The sequence below is a fragment of the Puma concolor genome, chromosome A3 (genome assembly GCF_028749965.1).
Source record: "Puma concolor isolate L17-30 chromosome A3, mPumCon1.1.hap2, whole genome shotgun sequence".
Classification (NCBI taxonomy): Eukaryota; Metazoa; Chordata; class Mammalia; order Carnivora; family Felidae; genus Puma; species Puma concolor.
In genome coordinates, this window is record NC_141669.1 from 24,921,377 (window position 1) to 24,943,509 (window position 22,133).

At 39.2% G+C, this 22,133-nt stretch overlaps 1 protein-coding gene across 4 annotated transcripts in view; it reads left to right on the plus strand.

Annotated features, from left to right (window-relative positions):
• LCLAT1 (lysocardiolipin acyltransferase 1) overlaps positions 1-22,133 on the plus strand; it is a 183,558-nt gene that overhangs the window by 15,256 nt on the left and 146,169 nt on the right. The gene's annotated exons all lie outside the window — the stretch shown is intronic.

A 22,133-nucleotide genomic window follows, 5' to 3' on the forward strand; every position in this document is an offset into this window, starting at 1 on the left:
TACATTGACTATTCTCTCCGACCCTCAGTATTTACAAATGTTTTACTTCAGGAATTTTGGGGGCTTTGGGGGTTCAGGTGTTGGGAGTAAGGTAGCATTGGTGAATTGATTGAGAGGGGATCTTCAGAGGCTGAGAGAATTTAAGCCTGTCAGAAATTAGCAGTGGGTTGGGGGAGTAGCTTGGCTTTCTGTGGGTTATGTATTTGGAGCAAGTTAGGGGGTGGTTTGAGCCAAGGGCATCCTCACTACTGTTAGCTTAGGATAATGAAAATAAACCACGATGCAAGATGCCCCCCATGCGAACAAGGAGTTTATATGTAGGTAGATAACTATAGTTATAATTGGTTTACATACTCTAATGGAATTAAGTACTACTATAAACAAAAACAACCATCTGCCTGATGCAGACATTTTCTGTGTGCAGAGTAGAATCGTCCTTTTAATTTGGCCTTAGACCCAGAGTCCAGGAAGTGGGGATAGTGTGTCATACCTGCTTTCTTTCGGAACATCTTCGAGTTCCTCTAGCAGTCTTTGGAACTTGAATACATCAGATGTTGTGGAGTGTGGGGCAGGGAGCTGTCCCTTACCCCATTCCCGTTGGAGGTTGGGATCTAGGCTTGGATTTTGCCCTCACTCTATATTCTGTCTAGAGGTGTTGCTATCTGGGAAAAACCCAAACTCCAAGGACATGGCCGGTTTAACAGTGCTGCCTCCCTTTCAGTCTGGAGTTTGGAAACATGGGACACGCTGGGCTCTTACCACACTCTTCTGACATTCCCGTCCTTACTTAGCACTGCAGCCAGCACAGTCTCTCAGATTCCTGAGTCAATAAGCCTGTTCATTAACGCAGTCAGTACTAGAATGTGTCATTCCCATGGGCCCATTGTATCCTTTTGATACCAGGAACCATCTGACTAGCCCAGTATGCTGTTCCCACTCCCTGCTTTCCCTTTCTTCCTCCATTTCTCACCCTCACTGGCTGAAAGACAGAGTTGAGACTTTGTTCTGGGATGCTAGCAACAAGAGGAGGTGATGATATGTGTGGTGTCTATGCCAGTCACATGGGGGCCTCTAGATGTGGGGCGATGTTTGGGTGGGGGATAGTGGCATGGGCTGTGAAAGGATTTGCCCAAGACAGAACAAAGGGATAGAAACGTACTGAATATACCTCAAGGGAGCAGCAGGCAGGACAACAGAGGAGAGGCTGTCTGCCATGAGGCAGGAGGTGAGGGCTGTTATTAAAGGGGGAAGGTGAGGAGGTATGGGAACATGGGGAATTTTCCCTTTTTTGGTAACTGTCTGGTTGTAAGCAGTCCTTTGGATAGTTATGGCCTATGAGTATTTGGAAGTGGGTGGCTTGATGGGCATGTCTGTATTCAGCCAGGGGGGTCTCTGTGGGCCCTTTCGCCTTGATGAAGTTTCCAGTGCTCAAGCCTGTTGTCTAAAAGCCACCTCTATAATATGTACATTGTGGGGTAAAATAAGTTGTGATGCTTCTGAAGTGTGGGCCATTAAAATCGTAGTTCCTAGTTATTGAATGTACTTTCTAAAAGCTGGACTGTAAAAGCTTTGAGTAAAATCTGTGTAATGGTGTCTGTGCTTGAAGCGTTTATCCTGCTTCATGTATCTGAACAGGAAGATTTTCTGAATTGATTATGGTTGTTCTGTTTATGTTGTGTTGTTGAAATGTTCTGTGGTTGTTCCATAACTTTTCCTTGAAAAAATAAACACTTCTGTTAGATGCATTGTAAGTTTCCTGTTGATAGGTAATAAAATGGTCCTTTTCTGTCAAAGAACAAGACCTAGCATTTCTGTTTGGTATTTGGTCATGTGGTTCGTTCGTTCTTTCTTTCTTTCTTTCTTTCTTTTTATAATTTTATTTTTAATTTACATCCAAATTAGCATATAGTGCTAATTGAAACAATGGTTTCAGGAGTAGATTCCTTAGTGCCCCTTACCCATTTAGCGCATCCCCCCTCCCACAATCCCTCCAGCAACCCTCAGTTTGTTCTCCATATTTATGAGTCTCTTATGTTTTATTCCCCTCCCTATTTGTATATTATTTTTGTTTCCCTTACCTTATGTTCATCTATTTTATCTCTTAAAGTCCTCATAGGAGTGAAGTCATATGATTTTTGTCTTTCTCTAATTTCACTTAGCATGATACCCTCCAATTCCATCCACATAGTTGCAAATGGCAAGATATCCTTCTTTTTGACTGCTGAGTAATACTCCATTGTGTGTGTGTGTGTGTGTGTGTGTGTGTGTGTGTGTGTGTGTATGTACATATATGTATACACATGCTACACCTTCTTTATTCATCCATCGATGGGCATTTGGACTCTTTCCATACTTTAGCTATTGTTGATAGTGCTGCTATAAACATGGGGGTGCATGTGTCCCTTCGAAACACCACCCCTGTATCCTGTGGATAAATGCCTAGGAGTGCAAATGCTGGGTTGTAGGGTAGTTCTATTTTTAGTTTTTTGAGGAACCTCCATACTGTTTTCCAGAGTGGCTGCACCAGCTTGCATTCCCAGGTCATGTGGTTCTTTTTGAATCTTTATGTTAAAAATGAATTACCATTTTGTTTAGAGTCCAAAATATTAAATGGAGTATGTTCTAGAGGTCAGCCCTTGCCTTTTAGGCTTAATGCAGTAACTAACTTGCTTTTGTTTGGCTCTAGTAGATGGTTATGTGACACCACGAGCAGGTATCCTCTCTTGAGTAGTGAGGGCTTCCTTTGGGGGGCGGGTAGGGAATCTTTTCTATGTGGATAAGTCTGAAAACTGAGTCTGCCGTGTCCTTCTCCATCTCTAGGTGCACATTCTTCATCTGCCTGGGTCCTTTTGAAATCACTGGTTGTGATTCAGTCTCAACTTGGTTAACACTAAATTCATTCTCAGTCCCTTCCTCAGTTCCCTGCTGGATGTGTCTGTTTCTATTTAGTCATACAGACTTGAATTGTTATATTCAGTTTGACCCCCCCCCACCCCCTTTTTCCTATTCTTTTGTAAAGTTTTTGAAGTTTTTTTTTCTTCCTCATCTTTGTGCTTGTGTTATTATTTTTTTTTTTCAACGTTTATTTATTTTTGGGACAGAGAAAGACAGAGCATGAACGGGGGAGGGGCAGAGAGAGAGGGAGACACAGAATCGGAAACAGGCTCCAGGCTCCGAGCCATCAGCCCAGAGCCCGACGCGGGGCTCGAACTCACGGACCGCGAGATCGTGACCTGGCTGAAGTCGGACGCTTAACCGACTGCGCCACCCAGGCGCCCCTATGCTTGTGTTATTTTGATAGCCTACTACTAGGTTTCTAAAATAATAGCTTCCATTTATTGTGCATGTGATATAATAAAGAAATGTCTGGTTCTTGTCCCTGGATCCAGATGTAGAGCTTCAATAACCCTTGGAATTTTCTGAGTAGGGGTAGGAGTATCTTTTGTTATTCATAATGAACCCCCTTTAACCTTACCTGAGTTTATGGTGATCACATGACTCGGGGATGGGCCCTTAGATAGTTTCAAGGGAGGGTCTGGGAAAGACTCAGCTCTCAATTAGAGGGTCAGAACTTTACCACCCCTTGATCTCTGGGGTGAGGAGAGGGACTGGAGATTGAGTTCAGTCATACATAAATTATGATTCAATCAACCATGCCTGTGTAACGAACCCCTTTATATAAACTCTGGACACTGGAGTTTCCAGGCTGGTGAACACATGGATGTGCTAGAAGGGGGACACCTGAATTTCCCCAAGGGGGGGGGGTGTGGAAGTTCTGAATCCCTCCATTCTCTTTCCCTAGACCTGGCCCTATGCATGTCTTCCACTTGGCTGTTGCTGAGTTGTATGTATCCTTTATAATAAAGCTGTAATTGGTTAAGTATAGTGTTCTCAACAAGTTCTGTGAATCATTATAGCAAATTACTGCACTTGAATGAGGGTTATGGGAGCCCTTGAATTTGTAGCCAAGTTAGAAGTTCTGATAGCTTGGGGGATGTGTGCTGCAAAAGCAGTCTTGTTGGGTGTCTTGCCCCTTAGCTTGTGGGATTTGATACTAACGCCAGGTAGCAATTGTAGGATACCCAGTTGATATCAGATTTGGTGGCAGGCTGCAGTGTTTATTCTTTGGTAGGCATTGTGGTATGTGTTATTTTATGTAATATTACAGCTAGGTAGGTTTTTGTTTTATCATCCTTGTTTTATAAAGGAAGTGAAGCTTTTATTTTTTAAATGTTTACTTACATATTTATCTTTAATGCTTATTTTTGAGAGAGAGAGAGAGAGAGTGAGCACATGCATAAGCGGGCGAGGGGCAGAGAGAGAGGGCAACACAGAATCTGAAGCAGGCTCCAGGCTCTGAGCTGTCAGCACAGAGTCCGATGCGGGGCTTGAACCCATGAACCACGAGATCATGACCTGAGCCGAAGTTGGACATTTAGCTGACTGAGCCACCCAGGCACCCTGAAAGTGAAGCTTTTAAAAAGTCCTATAGCTTGCCCAGAGTCCTTGAGCTGGCAGCGGCACACTCAGTGCCTTCTGATTGTAGAGTCCCTACTTAACCCTTTTTGCTGAGCTCCTTCTTGATTGAAGGGTTGGAACTTACCAACTCCCTCTCTGGCAGCTGTGGACTGAGGACTGCTTTTTCTACATCGCTGTGGAGCTCAGGAACTTGGAATTCTCCATTATGGTAGGATGGAACCCACCATCCTCAGGCAGGATGGAACTGCCTCAGGCAGCTACTCAAGACTCACCACATTTCATCAGGTCCAGGCTAATAATACTGTCCTAGTCTTTATATAGAACAAATGAAAACAAACACCTCTTGTGTTTCTTGGGTGGGCCACTCAGTGTGTATCTCCAGTGAATTGCATTGGAGATAGAAGATACATTTTCCAGTTCCTTAAAAACTATAATTGAAAAGCCAGAATATATTAAAAGATGTCAGTATAAAAATAGCATGTGATGACCAAGTGAGCAGTACAGATCATGAAATATTTCTGGAATTCAAAAGAGCAATTCATGGAGCAGATGTTACTTGAGTATGGTCTTGAAGAGATGGTAGGATTTTGGTAATTGGCTGGGGAGAGGACCCTTCTAGGTAGGAAGCCTGTGAGTAGAAAGGAAAGGAGAAGGTTGATGGACATGTACTGAAAGGTGGTGTTGATGGCAGTGAATGCTTCAGTTTATCTGGAGGGGGACCTTTTCTGAAGCCTGGATCTACTTTGACAAAAGCAGATCTGAAGACACAGCATGTCTTCAAAAGTTTTAGTGTATTGATTTAAGTAACTGAATTTGTGCTAAAACTTTATTCTTTGAAGTTAGAGTTGTTTGTAATTAGCTAACTTAGGGCCAACCTAGGTGATCAGGTCAGGTGATCATGTTGGTTAATACCAGTTTTATTTAAAAATAAGGTGTAAATACAATTGAGAATTACCTTTTTGTCTGTCACCTGAGCTGACCAAAGGATATTTCAAACTATACAAGTTTGAAAGTATTTTTAGTAGTGCAACAGCAGAATAAGTATATTCAAAGTAACTAGTCTGAAGGAGATAGCATTCTTTATGTTGGGTAAATTTGGATGAATGTATTTTTTGTTTTTTCTCTTAAGTTTTAATTAATTTATTTATTTTGAGAGAGTGCCGGAGAGAGAAGAGAGAAAGAGAGCACGAGTGGGGAGGGGCAGAGAGAGAGAGAGAGATAGAGAATCCCAAGCAGGCTCCTCATTGTCAGCATAGAGCCCTACATGGGGCTCGATCTTAGGAACCCTGAGATCACCACCCGAGCCAAAATCAAGAGTCGGATGCCCAACCAACTGAGGCACCCAGGCGCCCTGAGTATGTTTTTAAAAGTCTTCTTTGTATATGACTCACTACACCGTTTCAGTCTCCTGTATTCTGTAGAGTTTGAATTGGATCCGTTGGTTTCTTTTTTTTTTTTTTTTTTTTTTTTAATTTTTTTTTTTTTTTCAACGTTTATTTATTTTTGGGACAGAGAGAGACAGAGCATGAACGGGGGAGGGGCAGAGAGAGAGGGAGACACAGAATCGGAAACAGGCTCCAGGCTCTGAGCCATCAGCCCAGAGCCCGACGCGGGGCTCGAACTCACGGACCGTGAGATCGTGACCTGGCTGAAGTCGGACGCTTAACCGACTGCGCCACCCAGGCGCCCCAGGATCCGTTGGTTTCTGACCAGTAACACTTATTGGTCATGTGGCCTCCCATTTAAAAAGGAAGAATGTGGGGTACCTGGGCAGCTCAGTCAAGCATCTGACTCTTGATTTCGGCTCAGGTCTTGATCTTAGGGTTTGTGAGATTGAGGCCTGCATCAGGCTCTGTGTTGTGTTGGCATTGCGGAGCCTGCTTGGCATTCTCTCTCTCTGCCCCTCCTTTGTGCCCTCTCTCTCTCTCTCAAGATAAATAAATAAAATTGGAAAATGTGCCCTGTAAAATTATGGCTTAACAGATAATCATTTTTTTTTTAAGTTTTCTTATTTATTTTGGAGGGGGGGGGGGATGGGAATCCCAAGCAGGCTCTGGACCATGAGATTTTAAGTGTTGGATGCTTAACCAACTGAGCCACCCAGGTGCCCCAGACTATCAGTTTTTATAAATGACCTGTACTGTGGACACTTGGAAAAAAGGCTATGTATGACATTTGGTATTGGTCTGTTGATTTTTTTTTTAATTGAGGTGAAATTGACATATTTTAAAGTGAGCAAATCAGTGGCATTTAGTACATTCAGTGTTGTGCCACCACCACCTCTCGTTCCAAAGCACTTCATTATCCAGAAGCAAACCCGGTACCTTTAAGCATATACTTCTCTTTTTTTCCCCAGCCCCTGGCAACCCAAATCTGCTTTCTGTCTCTATGAATTTGCCTGTTCTGGATATTTCATATAAATAGAATCATATAGTATGTACTTACTGAGTCTTACTTTTTTTACTTAATGTAATGTTTTTGAGGTTCATCTGTATTGTAGCATATATTAGTACTTGATTCATCCTTAAGGCTGAGTAGTATTTCCTGTGTATATACCACAATTTGTTTAGCCATTCCTCCATTGATGGGCATTTAAGTTGTCTCTACCTTTTGGCTATGGTGAATAATGTTGCTTTTATAAACATTTGTGGACAAGTATTTGTTTGAGAACCTGTTTCTAGTCCTTGGTAAATACCTAGGAGTGAAATTGCTGGGTGATATAGTCATTCTATATATGAGGAACTGTCAACCTGTTTTCCACAGCACATGCACCATTTTATACTGTCATCAGCGATGTTTAAGGGTTCCAAATTTTCCATGTTTTCACCATTACTTGTTATTTCTCATTTAAAAAATTATAGCCATCCTTGTTGAGTAAGTAGTACTATTTCATTGTGGTTTTGATTTGCATTTCTCCAATGGCAAAGACTATGTGAGCATCTTTTCATGTGCTTGTTGACCATTTGTATGTCCTCTTTGGAGAAAGGTCTATTCACATCCTTTGTCCTTTTTAAAAAGTTATTTGTCTTTTTGTGGTTGAGTTATGAGAGTTGCTTACTTTCTGGATACTAAACCCTTGATTTGCAAACATTTTCTTTTATTCTGTGGGTTGTCTTTTTATTTTGTTGATAGTATCCGTTGGATGTACAAAAGTTTTAAATTTTGATTGTCCAATTTATCTATTTTTTTCTTCTGTTGCTAGGGCTTTTAGTCATATTTAAGAATCCATTGTCAAATCTGAAGTTATGAAGATTGATCTGTGTGTTTTCTTCTAACAGTTTTATAGTTTTAGCTCTTGCATTTAAGTTGTTGATCCTTTTGAGTTAATTTTTGTCCACGGGTATGATAGGTCAACTTCGTTCTTTTGCATGTGGATGTCCACTTACTACCATTTATTGCAGACTGTTCTTTCCTCATTGAATGGTCTTGGCACCCTTGTCAAAAATCAGTTGACCATAGATGTATGGGTCTATTTCTGTATTCTCACAGTTGTATTCCGTTGGTCTGCATGTCTCTTCTTATGCCTGTAGCACACTGTTTTGATCATTGTAAGCTTTGTAGTAAGATTTGAAGTCGAGAAGTGTGATCCTTCAGCTTTGTTCTCCTTTTTCAGTACTGTTTGGCTACTTGCAATACTTTGTAATTCTATGTGAATTTGAGGTTCAGCTTTTTTATTTCTGCAAAAAAAGGCCTTTGGAATTTTGATAGAGATTACATTGAATCTGTAGATTTATTTTAGGGGGAAGCTTTCAGTCTTTCACTCTTAAGTATGATGTTAGCTGTGGGCTTTTCATAAATACCCTTGTTTTTCTTTTAAGTTAAACAAATTTTTCTAATTGGAATTAATTGCAAAACTTGAAGCTAATTAAAAAATTTTGCCAGTTTATGGGAAGTAGTCTCAAAATTGAGAACAGAAGTAGTTTTTACATGTTAGTAATTTTTGTATTTAGTGGTTACATGGTCAGGAATATACAGAAAACATTTATGGTAAAGGGGAAAAAAGGAGACAGGGCCTTCAGACCTCCTCATTGAGTATAGGGTTTTACACCCTGAACTGTTACAGTTGACAATTGTATCTACTTCTAAGGCTTCACTTTTATTATTGGCTTGTGAAAAAGTACATATTGAGACTTCTAAATTTAAAGTTTTTCATGTGTTAATTTTTTTTCTTGATTTGAAATACATGTTCATAAATATTAGTTTTGTTTGTTTTGTGTTCCCTGAGGCTTACACAAGAGGATAAGGATCATGGACCAATGGCTACATCAGAAATTGCTCAGAAAAATGGAAACTTTTTTTTTCTTCTTATCAAAATGGAAGTGCCCTTAGAGTTATAATACATATTGTTCTTGCATTTGGTAAACTGCCTTATTACTTGAATTTTCTATAGATATTTTAATGGCATTCAGATAGGTTTTGGGCAAATTAAAAAAAAAATTATTTATTTATTTTGAGAGAGTTAGGGAGGGGCAGAGAGAGAGAGAATCCTAGGCAGCCTCCGCCCTGTGGGGGCACTTCCCCATATGGGGCTCCATCTCTCAAACCAAACTGTGAGGTCACAATCTGAGCCCAGATCAAGAGTCGGATGCTTAACCGACTGAACCACCCAGGCGCCCCTGTGCAAAATATTTTTGATAGACCAGGTCTTGGAAGTATTGTTTTGTAGAGAGGCAGGAGATATTACCTTTTTTACTCATTTCAGATATTTTCAGTTTTCTTAAATAGTTTTGGGAAAGAACCCAAGAGTCCTGTTAGATAATTTTGCTTCGTTAAGTCTTGCCAGCAACTCCCCCTCCCTCCCTGCCCCGAATCTTTTGTGCCATGTTTAGCTAATGCATTAAGTGAGACTTTTAAATCAAAGATAAGGAAGAGGAAAGATTATCTGTGAATCATTGTGTTGCCTGAAACTATTTTTTTTTTTTGCGTTAAACAAATTATATCCTTCTCTCCAACCTCTCTGGAGTATAAAACATAGTGTAATGATTTGTTGTGTCTGAATATAGTTGATTTTTGATGTACAGTAGTATATCCATGGCCTCACCAGTCAATGGAGGGCAGGTGTTTCCTCTTGGAAGATAGTTTGCCTATATATATTTATAAACATATACATATATAAATATATATAATAAAAATGTATATAAATATAAAATAAATGAGACTGTTCTGAACAAGAGCAGGATGTGTGTGTGTGTATGTGTGTGTGTATATGTTTTAGTCAGGGTTCTCCAGAGAAGCAGAACCAGTAGAAGATAGATATTTATATATATCCATTTTTAAAATGTATTTATGTATATTTATTTTTTATTATTATTTATATGTTATTTTATAATGTAATACAATGTAATGTAATGCTATTTATTATTACATATATATGTACATACGTGTGTGTGTGTGTGTGTGTGTAGAGAGAGAGGAAGTAGGAAGAAAGATTTATGAAAAATTACTCACCTGGTTATGGAGTTTGAGAAATCTCATGATCTGTTCTCTGCAAGACTGAGACTCAGGAAAGCCAGTTGTGTCATTCAGTCTGAGTCTGAAGGCCTGAGAACCCAGGGGAGCTGAGGGTGTAAATCCCAGTCCTAGGGCCACAGAAGGTGAGATGTCCTACCTAGCTCAGTGAGGTAGGCAAAAAAGGGGTGAGTTCCTCTTCCTCTGCTTTTTGTTTTATTCAGGCCCTCAACATATTGGGTGATGCCCACCCACATTGGAGAGGGCAGTCTGTTTTACTGAGTCCACCAGTTCACATTCTAATCTCATCTGGAAGCACCCTCACAGACACATCCTGAAACAGCATTGTCCCTGGCCACATTGGCCCATAAAATTAGCCATCACATTGTAATTAGTAGAAGGGGTTGATACCTATTATGATGCTTTTGTAATTTTAGTGCCTTTGGGGTAAAGAGAGCATGTAGATGGAGAAGAATCCGGTGAGTTTAGAAACCACCCATTCTCTTGACTTAGATCACTTGAATTTGGAACATCTGCTTTGACCCTGTTATCAGTATGTTTCTTATTTCTTTACTTCCCTTTATAATTCTCTATAATTATATTATTTTTTAATGTTTATTTTTGAGAGAGAGAGAGAGAGAGGGAGGGAGGGAGGCAGTGGGAGGGGTACAGAGAGAGGGAGACAGCGAATCCAGGCTCTGCTCTATTGGCACAAAGCCTGATGTGGAGCTCCAACTCACAAACCGTGAGTTCCTGACCTGAATTGAAGTCGGATGCTCAACCGACTGAGCCACCCAGGCACCCCTCCATCATTTTATATATATATATATACACACACACACACACACACACATACAAAATATATATATATATACATAATATATAATATGCATATATATGTGTATATATTTGTATTTGTATTTATATTTATGTTTTATTCATTTTTAAGAGAGAGAGAAAGAGAGAGAAAGAATGAGTGGGGGAGGGGCAGAGAGAGAGGGAGACATAGAATTCATGAAGCAGGCTCCAGGCTCAGGCTCCAGGCTCTGAGCTGTCAGCACAGAGTCCGATACCGGACTCGAACCTGTGAACCCTGAGATCATTGACCTGAGCCGAAGTCGGACGCTTAACAGACTGAGCCATCCAGGTACCCCGTGATTATATTCTTGATAATTTACAAAACCAAACAAAGACTCTTGTGTTGCTATTTTTGCTGAAGTGATATAAACATTTACCTACATTTATGGGTGTGTAGATGAATGTGGACACATTCAAAGGGATGGCACATTTTGAGAACCTTTTATTGAGCAGAGACTATCAACTTATTTGTCTTCTGACATGAATTCTTGGTTGTTTTAACTTTTTAAAGGGAAACATTAAATGGCCAGTGGAGGTGAGTGGACAGCACCTCACTGTGGTGGTTGTTCACTGGCTTGACCATCATCTACACTCTGAACATGGGCTTTGCAGGTTCTGAAACCTGATTTCCTTGCTTCATCCAGAGCTCATGACCTCATTCATGCCAATGAAATTCATAAGGTATTGATTCCTCAAAAGCCTGTTTATTAATTTACATGGGGAGATGGGCCTTTCCAGAAAGTCTAGTTATACTCACTGTTTGGAGTATTTTTTGTGTTGATAATCTAAGTACTGAACAACATCTACGTATTGAACAATGTCTTACCAATAGTAAAAACGTTGACTAGTGCATTAAATGATGATATGGTGATTTACACAGATAGAAAAATAAACTTATGTTAAAGATTTTATTTAACTCATAATAAATTAGAGAATCAGGCAAATGGTATAACTGATTCAGAGGGAAAAAAAATCAAAAGCCCTGCAAATTGATCTGAAGTGAAGGAATGCTGAAATGGATTGCAAGTGGAGACACAAGTGGCTTGTGGGTGAGGGGATTCTGTGGAGCCCTCTACCTGATGGGATGGAATCTGCATGTGAGCTGTGAAATTTCACATATAGTGGGAATGCGATGAGGTGGAAGGGTGTGCTATAAACAATTCCTCTTTTTCCTTGTTTTTTCTTTCCATGTATCACTGTGAACATATGTTGTGAATTACGATGAGTGGGAGTCAGAGGGTATTCGAGGGCAGTTCTTCCTCTTGGGACTGTCTTGGAGCTAACTGAACCTTTAGAGTTGTACCATCACTTTGTTAATGAATGTGGGCATTTCAAAATAATTTGGTTTTAGATCATTTAAATAATTGGTTATACACAGGTCCAGATTTGGATTTTCTTAAAGAAGTTGATAATTTTCTTTTGGGCACTGGGTCCTTTCATGGAAAGCTGTGGTTACTCGGAGTATGGCTGCAAGGAGCAGTAATAAATGTAATCTGGTTTTGTATGCTTTTCTGTTATAAACATGTAATTATTACAATTGCTTGAAATTGTTGGGAGGCCTTGTTGTGGGATTGGAAAAAGCCCATGCTTTATGATAATCTGAATTACTTACTTTATTCCCAGGGACATTTAAGTATTAATGATTTTATAACCTTTCTTTGAATCTTTCTGAACATGTATGTTAGTGTATATTTAAATGAATAATTTAAACATTAACATACTTATATTATACAACTGGGTGCAGTATTTCTCTCAGCCAGAATAAATGTTGAATGATTTTTTTCTGATAGATGATTTCTCCTAATATTGCCTAATATTGCCCTCTAGTGAATTCATCCGTTCAGATAGGAAGTTTATGAGAGTAATTAGGACAGTGAGAACTTCAAAAGGAACATTCTGGTAATTAGAATTGTTCTGTGTGCCTTGTTGGTATAGCAAGTTTCTGTCTCTGGAAATACTTAAGCAAATATTTGATAATTTCCCATGACTCTTATTGTTGAAGTAAGTGAAATTGTTCCAGATACTTCTAAAATCTACTTCAACTTCAAGGTTCTAGATTCCGTATGAGTTATTAGTCTTCAGTCAATAAATACTGAACATCCACATAGTGTTAGCACTGTCCTGAGGGTTGTGAAGTTTTCAAAAGTAGTGTTAGTGAAGTGACTTCAAGTAACTTTTTAATATACCAGTTTGAAGAAAACAATAGTCGCTAACCTTTGCTGAATATTTACTCTGTCCCTGGAGCTACTCAGAATCTACCCTATGTCATTTAAGCTTCACAATAATCATGAGGTAGGTAGCATTTTTAGTGCTATTTTACCAATGTAGAAATTGAGACCCAGCGAGGTTAAATAATTTGCCTAAAGTCATACAGTAAGTGGTGAAAGCAGGAAGGACCAGCTTATATTAAACAGTGGGTAGGTAAAGGTACACTGTTATTGTTTATAGGTTGGCAGCTCTCTGATGAGGTATTTAGTTGTCTGTAACAAGCTAGCTCGGATTACTTTTGGATACATTATCTTTACATTGCCACACTTCATATGTGTGGTTTCTTGTTCCCTTCAGTCACAGAAATGGTAGTTTTATAGTTTGCACCTAACTTTTAGTCCATTTAAGGTTATTGGCCCATTACATACTTAAAGACTTATTTGACAGACTGATACAGTCTTTCCTTCCTAGTTTACCTCCTGTAAAACATCCATTATTTAAAGCTTAGAGACTCCAGTGCTCATTCTTGTGCTTAACAATTCTTTGAGGACATTTTTGACTTTTAACGTTTCTTTTGGCCACTTATCATCATCTTCATTGGATTTCAAGGCTAATATAGCTCTTGTCCTTTGGTTTTTCCTCACCCAGACTTAGTAGAAATTGACTTCTCCATTTGTTGGTAAATTAATTTCATCAAGTTGGGATCTGGTTTTTTTGTTACCCTGAATTCTACCTATTTGTGGTATACTAGGTTCAGTGTTAGTTGTACGGAGACAATGTAGGATACATCTTCACTATAATTATTGGAAAGAAAAGGTGAGCCACAAGAAACGGAATGTTATGTTGTGATATAAAGGTAGATTTTTCTCATTTCTGGAAACTTTGTTATCCATTCTGAAACTATTTCTTCGCTCCAAAACTTTTGTATGCGGTTCCTAACTTGTATATAATATGTAGTAGATTAGTGTGACCTTAATGGCCTGAATACTCCTGAAGCACCAACTCTCCTTTAGTTCCGTGTGACCTAAGGACTAGATGTTATCAACATGCCCCTTTATCTTTCCATTTAGAGTGAGAAATGAGAGAGAATGTGAGAAGGAATGGGATAGGTAGCTTTCCTAATGGAAGGGGAGTTGCTTGGAATTGCCCACTCCAGGATTTTAAAAAGTCCAGAAGGACTGAATGGGGCTGCAGTGAAGAACATTTCAGTGAATGTAGGAACTTAGAAAAATTCCATGTGATTGTGCTTTCTGGTGAAAACAGACCTACTTTTTAGGGTTTCTTGAGATTTTGTGATCCCCTGTCCCTACCTCATTTCTCTTTGTCTTTCTCCTCCCAGAGTTTTTTATAGCATTGAAATCTCAAGGGCTTGCTTAAGGGGTAGAAATTATGGGATAAGTTGTGGTCTGAATTCTGTGGCCCAGGATCTGGGAACATAAAGTGAAGAGTATTGGTGAGGGATTAAAAAATAGGCATAAGCTGGTCACAGAGGCATTTTGAAGAAAAGACAGGGAGATAGGAGTTAACATGAGATGGGGGGTATTAAGATAGAGTTTTATAAATTATTATTTGAAGTTAGGTGTTTGTTCATAGTAGTTAAAGACTGTGTTGTTATTAGTGCTATTTTTAGGTATGTTTAAGTAAAGTTGGCTTTTGCAGGCTGATCTGAAAACGTGGTTACTGTGTATTATATAATTTCTATGAGAAAGTGCATTCTGAATTCCAAACCACTGATTTAAAAGCAAAGTTTTGGAATGCTACCTGTTCATAATTTGGGACTGTTGCCTCTGTCCATATTTTGTCAGAATTACTAATTTGAGACATTTCTAATCTGGGAACCAAAATTTTATTTGACCGTAAATTAAATAAACCTCTCTGGAATAGTGATACGTATAAAAATAAATGACTTCTACCCCAAACCTCATAATCTCATCGAATGCCACAAGTTAGAGAAGATTACATTTATTTAAAAAGTTTTTATTGAAGTAGCTTTGGTAACCAGATACTACAGTAATATTTGGCATAGTGTTTGTAACTTAAGACTTGGTTTTGTATTATGTAAGCATTAAAAAATACCTTTTAAGATTTAAATGGACTTCTGAGTGCTGATCATGTCACATAGTAAAGGGGAAATCAGGCCTTCTGAGATCCAGTTGGATTGCCCAATTGCTGTGTTTCTTTGACTAAGTCATTTTCCTCTTCTGGGCGTAAGCTTCTTCATCTACAAAATAAGAGCATTCATTAGCAGCATTATTCATAATAGCTAAAACCTGGAAAACATTCTGACATCTAACAGAATAGATAAATTTTGGTATATATTTACAGTTAAATACTATACAGCAATGGAAAAGAATGGGCCATTCCCACAGGTATTAATATGGATGAATTTTGCACATATAACTTTGAGGTAACCAGATACAGAAGAGTATATACTTGTTGATTTCATTTCAGTAAAGTTAAAAAACAGCACTAACTATAGTCCTAGGAGTCAAATAGTGGTTACAGTCTCAGATTGGGGGTAGTTAATGATTGGGAGGGAGCATGCATGAAGGAGGCTTCTGGGTTGCAGTAATTTGTGTCTTGATCTGGGTATACTTTGTAAAAAGTCATCAAACTGTATACTCGTAGGAGTTGTGCCCTTCACTGTGCTTTACTGTGTGCTTCAGTTTAAAAAAGGCTGACACTGTGCACTAAAACAGAATACAAAAAAAAAAAAGTAAAAGAAACAAGGTTTGAACAAGGTTCAAAACCTCAGCTGTGACACTAAAAAAATTATTTTAGGCAATTCATTGACTTCCCTGAGTCTTAATGATTCTATAAGGTGGAAATAATACCTGCTTTCTGTATTTCAGTTGAAGTAAACATTGGAAAACATGTTGGAGACTAGGAAATACTCTCTGAATGTAAGATGACATTTTTTCTGTTATTCTTTTGTATTACTTGTATTTCTTGTATGGTTATAACTTTTAAATAGAAAGAACTCCGTATAAATTCAAAAACAATAAAAGGACCAAGAATTGAAAGACATTATGATCAACTCAACCATATTTATTTATACTCGCTTCTGGATTCCTGAAAAAACAAAATGGCAGTCGCAGTTCATCTGATCTTCCCCATTTTTTATACTAAGCCATTCAGCAAGTAGTAATTGAGCTCTTTCCGAGTGTGCTGGGTTTTATGCTGAGGCTATAATCGTGAGCAGTATCAGTATGGTTCTCACAACCATAAAACTGTAAAACTAAAATTCTGGAGGGAGTTTCAGGCCTAAAACAGGAAAACAGATGAATGAACAAAGTAACCGCAAGTTGTAATGAGAGTCATAAAAGATGCGATCAGGATTGAGGAAGGAGAAAAAGTAGTGCTCTCACTACTACTAACTACTAACTGCTAACTACTAACTACTAACTACTAACTACTATTAACTAGGTCAGCCTTAGTGACAGCTTCTTTAAGGGGACAACACTAAGTTGACACCTAAAAAGAAGAAAGGAAGGTAGTTAAGCCAAAGTCTGAAAAGACCATTTTAGGCATTGTGATCAGTTTGCACAAAGTCCCAAGGCAGGAAGTAGCCTGTGAGAGAACCAGCTGGGAGAGAGCCCTTGGAATGTGGGCGAAAGGGAATGAGAGGTGATATACTTGGAAAGGTGAGGGTGGGAGCCAACCTAGGTAAGACTTGTAGATTTTGGGTAAAAATTTGATTTTTATTCTAGGCTCAGTGGAAAACCATTAAAGGGTCTTAAACAGGGAAATGATAATCAGGTTCCCATTTTTGTTTGTTTGTTTTTGTTTTGTTTTGTTTTGTTTTATTTTGCCATAATACAGAGAAAGGACTGGCTGTAGGTGGGGATATGGTTTGGCCAAGACTGAAAGAGAGGAAGTCAGTAATAGTTCAAGCAAAAGATGATGATGGCCTGGGTTAAGGTGGTGGCAATGGCAATTGATGCAAAATGTTAGATTTAGGATGTATATTTGGAGATAAAGTTGACAGAACACTTGCTGATTTTATTGGATTTTGGGAGTGTGAGGGAAAGGAAAGAATGAAAGGCAAGTCCTGGGTTTCTTGGTAGAGAATTGGGGTAGATGCTGATGCCATTTACAGAGATGGAGAAAAATGATTGCTGAGTGGACAGAGAGGAAGGGACAGGAATAATATATTTATTCTGGATGTGTTCAGTTTGACAGAACTTTTAAACACCCAGGTGTCAGGTAACCAGCTGAATCTGAGAGCCTGGAGCTCAAGAGGAGAAGGTTGGGTTGGAAATACCTTTCAGAAAGGTCAGCACGGGGACAATGGAGAGGAAGGAGGGAGGGGAAAGAGGATGGAGAGAAGATGACCAGTGTCCCAGTAGTAGGAAGCCCCAGCATTTAGAGGTCCCATAGAGGAGAGGAGGAGCCAACCAAGGGGACCAGGAGAGAGGGGCCAGCGAGGTCAGAGGCAGACCAGGAGAATGGTGTCACAACAGCCAGCAGAGGCTAGCATTTCAAGGAGGAGGTGGCCATTCATGTGGAATGCTGAGAGGTGGAGTAGAGCCGAGGACAGAGAAGTGGGCAATGGATTTGGCAGCGTGACAAGTGGGCTTTTGTGGGGTGCCTGGGGGGCTCAGTCAGTTGGGCGTCCGACTTGGGCTCAGGTCATGATCTTGTGCTCTGTGAGTGCAAGCCCTGCATCAGGCTCTGTGCTGACAGCTCGGAGCCTGGAGTCTGCTTCAGATTCTGTGTCTCCCTCTCTCTCTGCCCTTCCCCTGCTCATGCTCTGTTTCTCTTTCAAAAGTAAATAAACATTAAAAATTAAAAAAAGAAAGCGGACTTTTTTCCTGAAGTAGTTTAAGTGGAAAGGTAGAGGCTGAAAGCTGGACTGTAGTTGACTGAAGAGGAAATGGGAAGTGAGGGACCATGCACTGTGATGCATTTTCCTTGATGTGTATGAGGAATCTTAAAAATCCATTCAGCAAACTTGGGGGTGGGGGTGCTTCCCCCACCCTCACCCTACCCCACTCCCTTAAGTGGCTGTAGGAGCTTAGCATTGGCCTTTAGCCTCCCAGTACTTTTCCTTTGGTTACCATTCGATTGTTCATTTAAAAGCTTCTGAATTTCAGGGGCACCTGGGTGGCTCAGTCAGTTGAGCCTCAGACTTTTGATTTCAGCTCAGGCCCTGATCTTAGGGTTGTGGGATCTACCCCTGCGTTGGTTCCACACTGAGTGGAATGAGATTCTCTCTCTCCTTCTGCCCCTCTCCCCAACTCGTGTGCTCTCTCTGAAAAATGAAATGAAATGAAATAAAGTAATTTTAAGAGCTTCTGAATTTCATAGGTGGCTTCCACTGTAGAGTTAAATGTTCAATCTGTGTTAACTTCTAGAGTTAGTATTCTATTAAATTAAAACTTGGAGTATTTACCTTTTCAGGAAAGTAATTATAAGCCTTGGAAATTATGCAAGGACTATTTCATCTTGAAACACTTAGAAATTCATTTTGGTTTTTTGTAATTACAGTGTTTCAGTAGGAGAGACATCTAAACAGGGATTGCATTTGCCAGTTATGTACATGTTCTTGTTCTAAACTAAGCACTGTTTCTGCGGTTTGGACTTTTCCTTTATAAATAGAATTTTAATCCATGTAGGCTAAATTTTTTTCCAGACATGTTATAATTAGCACTGGCTACAACTTAATCCTAAAATGTATGTAAGAAATTTAATAATATTTTATAAGCACTCCTTCCATTAAATGAAAGCAAGTAGAAATTTTTTGAATATTTAAAAAATCCTCTGTTTTTCCATAATAGTGTGGGAAGCTAGTATGGCCACTTAAAAAGAAGCAATCATATTGCCTGCTTGGTCCTGTCACTGGGAATATTACTTATATTTTGCAGTCACTTGGTCTTACATACCATGACAGCTCATTCATAAATTCTTTTGATTATACCATGCATTAATGCAGTTATCTAGAAAAAAATTATTGTAGGATCTTACTTTCCAAATGTGATTGGTCAATTCAGGCCCACTGCACTGACCAACACACAGACTTCCTTAAATTCTAAGGACAGGCAGTTTGGATTATAGGAGATTGTTCAGGAGAGTTGTTAAGAAGCATCTTCTGGAATAAGACCCGTCTGGGATCTTAGTTTTTTACTTTCTAGGTAATCAAAAATAAGGAAAGTTTGAAAAACTGTTACAGCCAGCAAGAGACAGTGTGCACATGTGCACATGCGGGAGGGGCAGAGAGAATCCCAAGCAGTCTCCACACCAGCAACACAGAGTCTGACATGGGGCTTGAACCCACAAACTGAGATCATAACCTGAGCCGAAACCGAGTTGGATGCTTAACCAACTGAGCCACCCAGATGCTCTTTAATTAAACCCTTAATGGATTTTAAAGGCAATTCTGCTTTTCTTTTCGCAACCTTGAAGACAATAGGCAGTGTGGTGTATGGGAAAGAATATCGAACTAGGAATTCGACCTCACTTTAAGTCCCTAGTTTGGCTCTGAATAGTGAGGTTTGGGGCAGTTTCTTTCACCTTTAGACACTTTGTTTTCTTAGTGGTAAAATGAGAGAGTTGGACTAAATGATGTTTAACTGTGAAATTGACTTCCATTGACATCTAGGTGAGAAATGTACTCAGAGCATTTTGGGAGGATTTACCCTTCCAGGGTTGTCTCACAAGAAAATTGTCATTGCCTTATGTTTACATCTCATTTTCAATCAACCATGTATTATGTTTCTTGATGATTCATCATATTCTCTATAGCAGGATGTGACTCCTAAATTGCTCGAAAACCTCAAAACGGCTTTCCAAGTTTGAAGATTTGTTGCCATTCATTGAGGATGATCACTAGAATGTGCTAAAGGTTTTATAGGAATTTCTCAAAAAGGAGTTTGAAAGATATTTTAAGCGTAGTGTTGTTGGAGTGAGTATTGTAACCTCCCAAGTCTGTCTTTTTGTACATTTTTTTTTTATGTTTTATTTTGTATTTGAGAGAGAGAGAGAGAGCATGAGCAGGGGAGGAGCAGAGAGACAGAGACAGAATCTGAAGCAGGCTCCAGACTCAGAGCCCGGCACAGGGCTCGAACTCACAAGCCACGAGATCATGACCTGAGCCAAAGTTGGATGCTTAACCGACTGAGCCACCCAGACGCCCCAGAAGTATTTTTTGATAATAATTCTACTTAGGCTGATCTTTCTCCAATGAATACTTGAATATTTTCCATGGAAAGCATTGTGATAAGAGATACATATGACTATTGGAAAGCACTCACTTTAGAAATTATCAGCAGATGTTTTCTTTGCATGATTGATTTCATCTAGTTTGGGCACCCCTTAGCTGATCTAAACTGACTAGAAAGATGCATGGCTAACATTTGCACAACCGTTGGGAACTTACTGAGGCATGCACTGGGTTTCCAGTAAATGGAATTTGCACCTCTTATCTTTCCTCTGCCAGGTTTTCCTATCTTTAAGGAGGCATGCTGTGCAGTGTTATCCTTTTCAAACCTTGCATTAGTGGTATACAGGGGAAAAAGTAGAAAGAGTGATTTTTGTAGAAGTTTGGTTTAATAGAGGCTCAGAATTGGCTTTCTGTCTTGAATAAGCACATATTTCCATTGGTCATAAGTAGTTCTCAGTGTTCACTTTCTTTAGTGTTTCACACTCCTTTGTTCCAAGTAAAATTCTTATTTTTATCTCCTAGTTGAATGATGACATTTGAATGTCTCTAACAAAGACATTCTTTATTACTGTTTAAAAAAAAAATTTTTTTTAACGTTTATTTATTATTGAGAAACAGAGAGAGACAGAGCATGAGTGTGGTAGGGGCAGAGAGATGGGGGGGACACAGAATCCAAAGCAGGCTCCAGGCTCTGAGCTGTCAGCACAGAGCCTGATGTGGGGCTCAAACTCACAAACTGTGAGATCATGACCTGAGCCGAAGTCAGACGCTTAACCGACTGAGCCACCCAGGAGCCCCTCTTCATTGCTGTTTTTAATGGTAACTAACATTTCCCCCTGTAAGCTAAGATAAATAATTAGAATAATAGTATATTACATAATGTTTAGATTAAAAATGGTTATTTTAGAAAAGGAAATTTTGAGTTAATTCCATAGTAGATTATTTTTCTGTTTGTCAATTTACTGCTTTGTTGAGCTCCCTTTTTTTGAGTGTAATATTTGTCATATATGTTATATGTTTATATAGAGTCAACTATTTTTTCTTTTCAATCTTTGAGGCATGTTTTTTGAGTTCAATTTATATATGTAAGGCTTTCTGCCCACTCTCAGGTAACTCCTGTTTTTTACATTTAAATTCTTAGGACTATTTAGGAGTAATCAGTGTTTCCTAATTTGCAAAGCTATACATGTTTGTTAGAAAATATTAAGCATTATGATTATGTAATAAACTGGATAGTGCAAGTAAATCCCCATTGCCTACAAGGCAGAGACTGAATTTGTTTTAGTCAGGAAAGGACATTGTCTTAGAAAGAACTGTTGATAGCCTTCACTGCCATGTTTAAAACATTTTTTAATATAAAAATTAAGCCACAAAATTCTGATACCACATTTTATGTAAGTCACAGAAAACTGAAATTATAAACATGTTGTAATTAATTTAGCATTGTTAATAGGTTATTGACTTGTACTTATTTATCTCACTTCATTGTAGACCAGTAGAAACTTTGACATGTGTTGGGATGTGTCTTCAGTTTACATTTGGGAACCATTGATCTGACCAATGCCGTCTCTGTCACTGTTCTTCAGAATATAGCCAGCTTTGTCCTTTTACTCTTCTGGTCTACTGTTGCCTTATTTTCACTTGCTTGTTTTTGTTCGTGTGGTTCCTTTGTTTCCAGTTTCATGCCACTTACCCTTCCTGGTTCATTTCAAATCCTCCTTGTGGCAGAGACTCCTGGCTCTCCACCAGAATTTGTTCTTCTCTTCCTGAGCCTGGAGCTGGCTCTTGTCTCCCGTGTGACTGAGTTGTAGCCTCTAGAACGTGAGTAGAAATGATGTGTGGCAGTTCTTGGTGCAGTTTCCTCTTCTACTGGCTGGATGTGTACCATAATGTGGAACTAGGGGAATGTGGAGCCACACGGAAGCCACCTGGATCGCTGAGTGACTGTGTGGGAGAGAGTTGTCCACCAACCAGAACC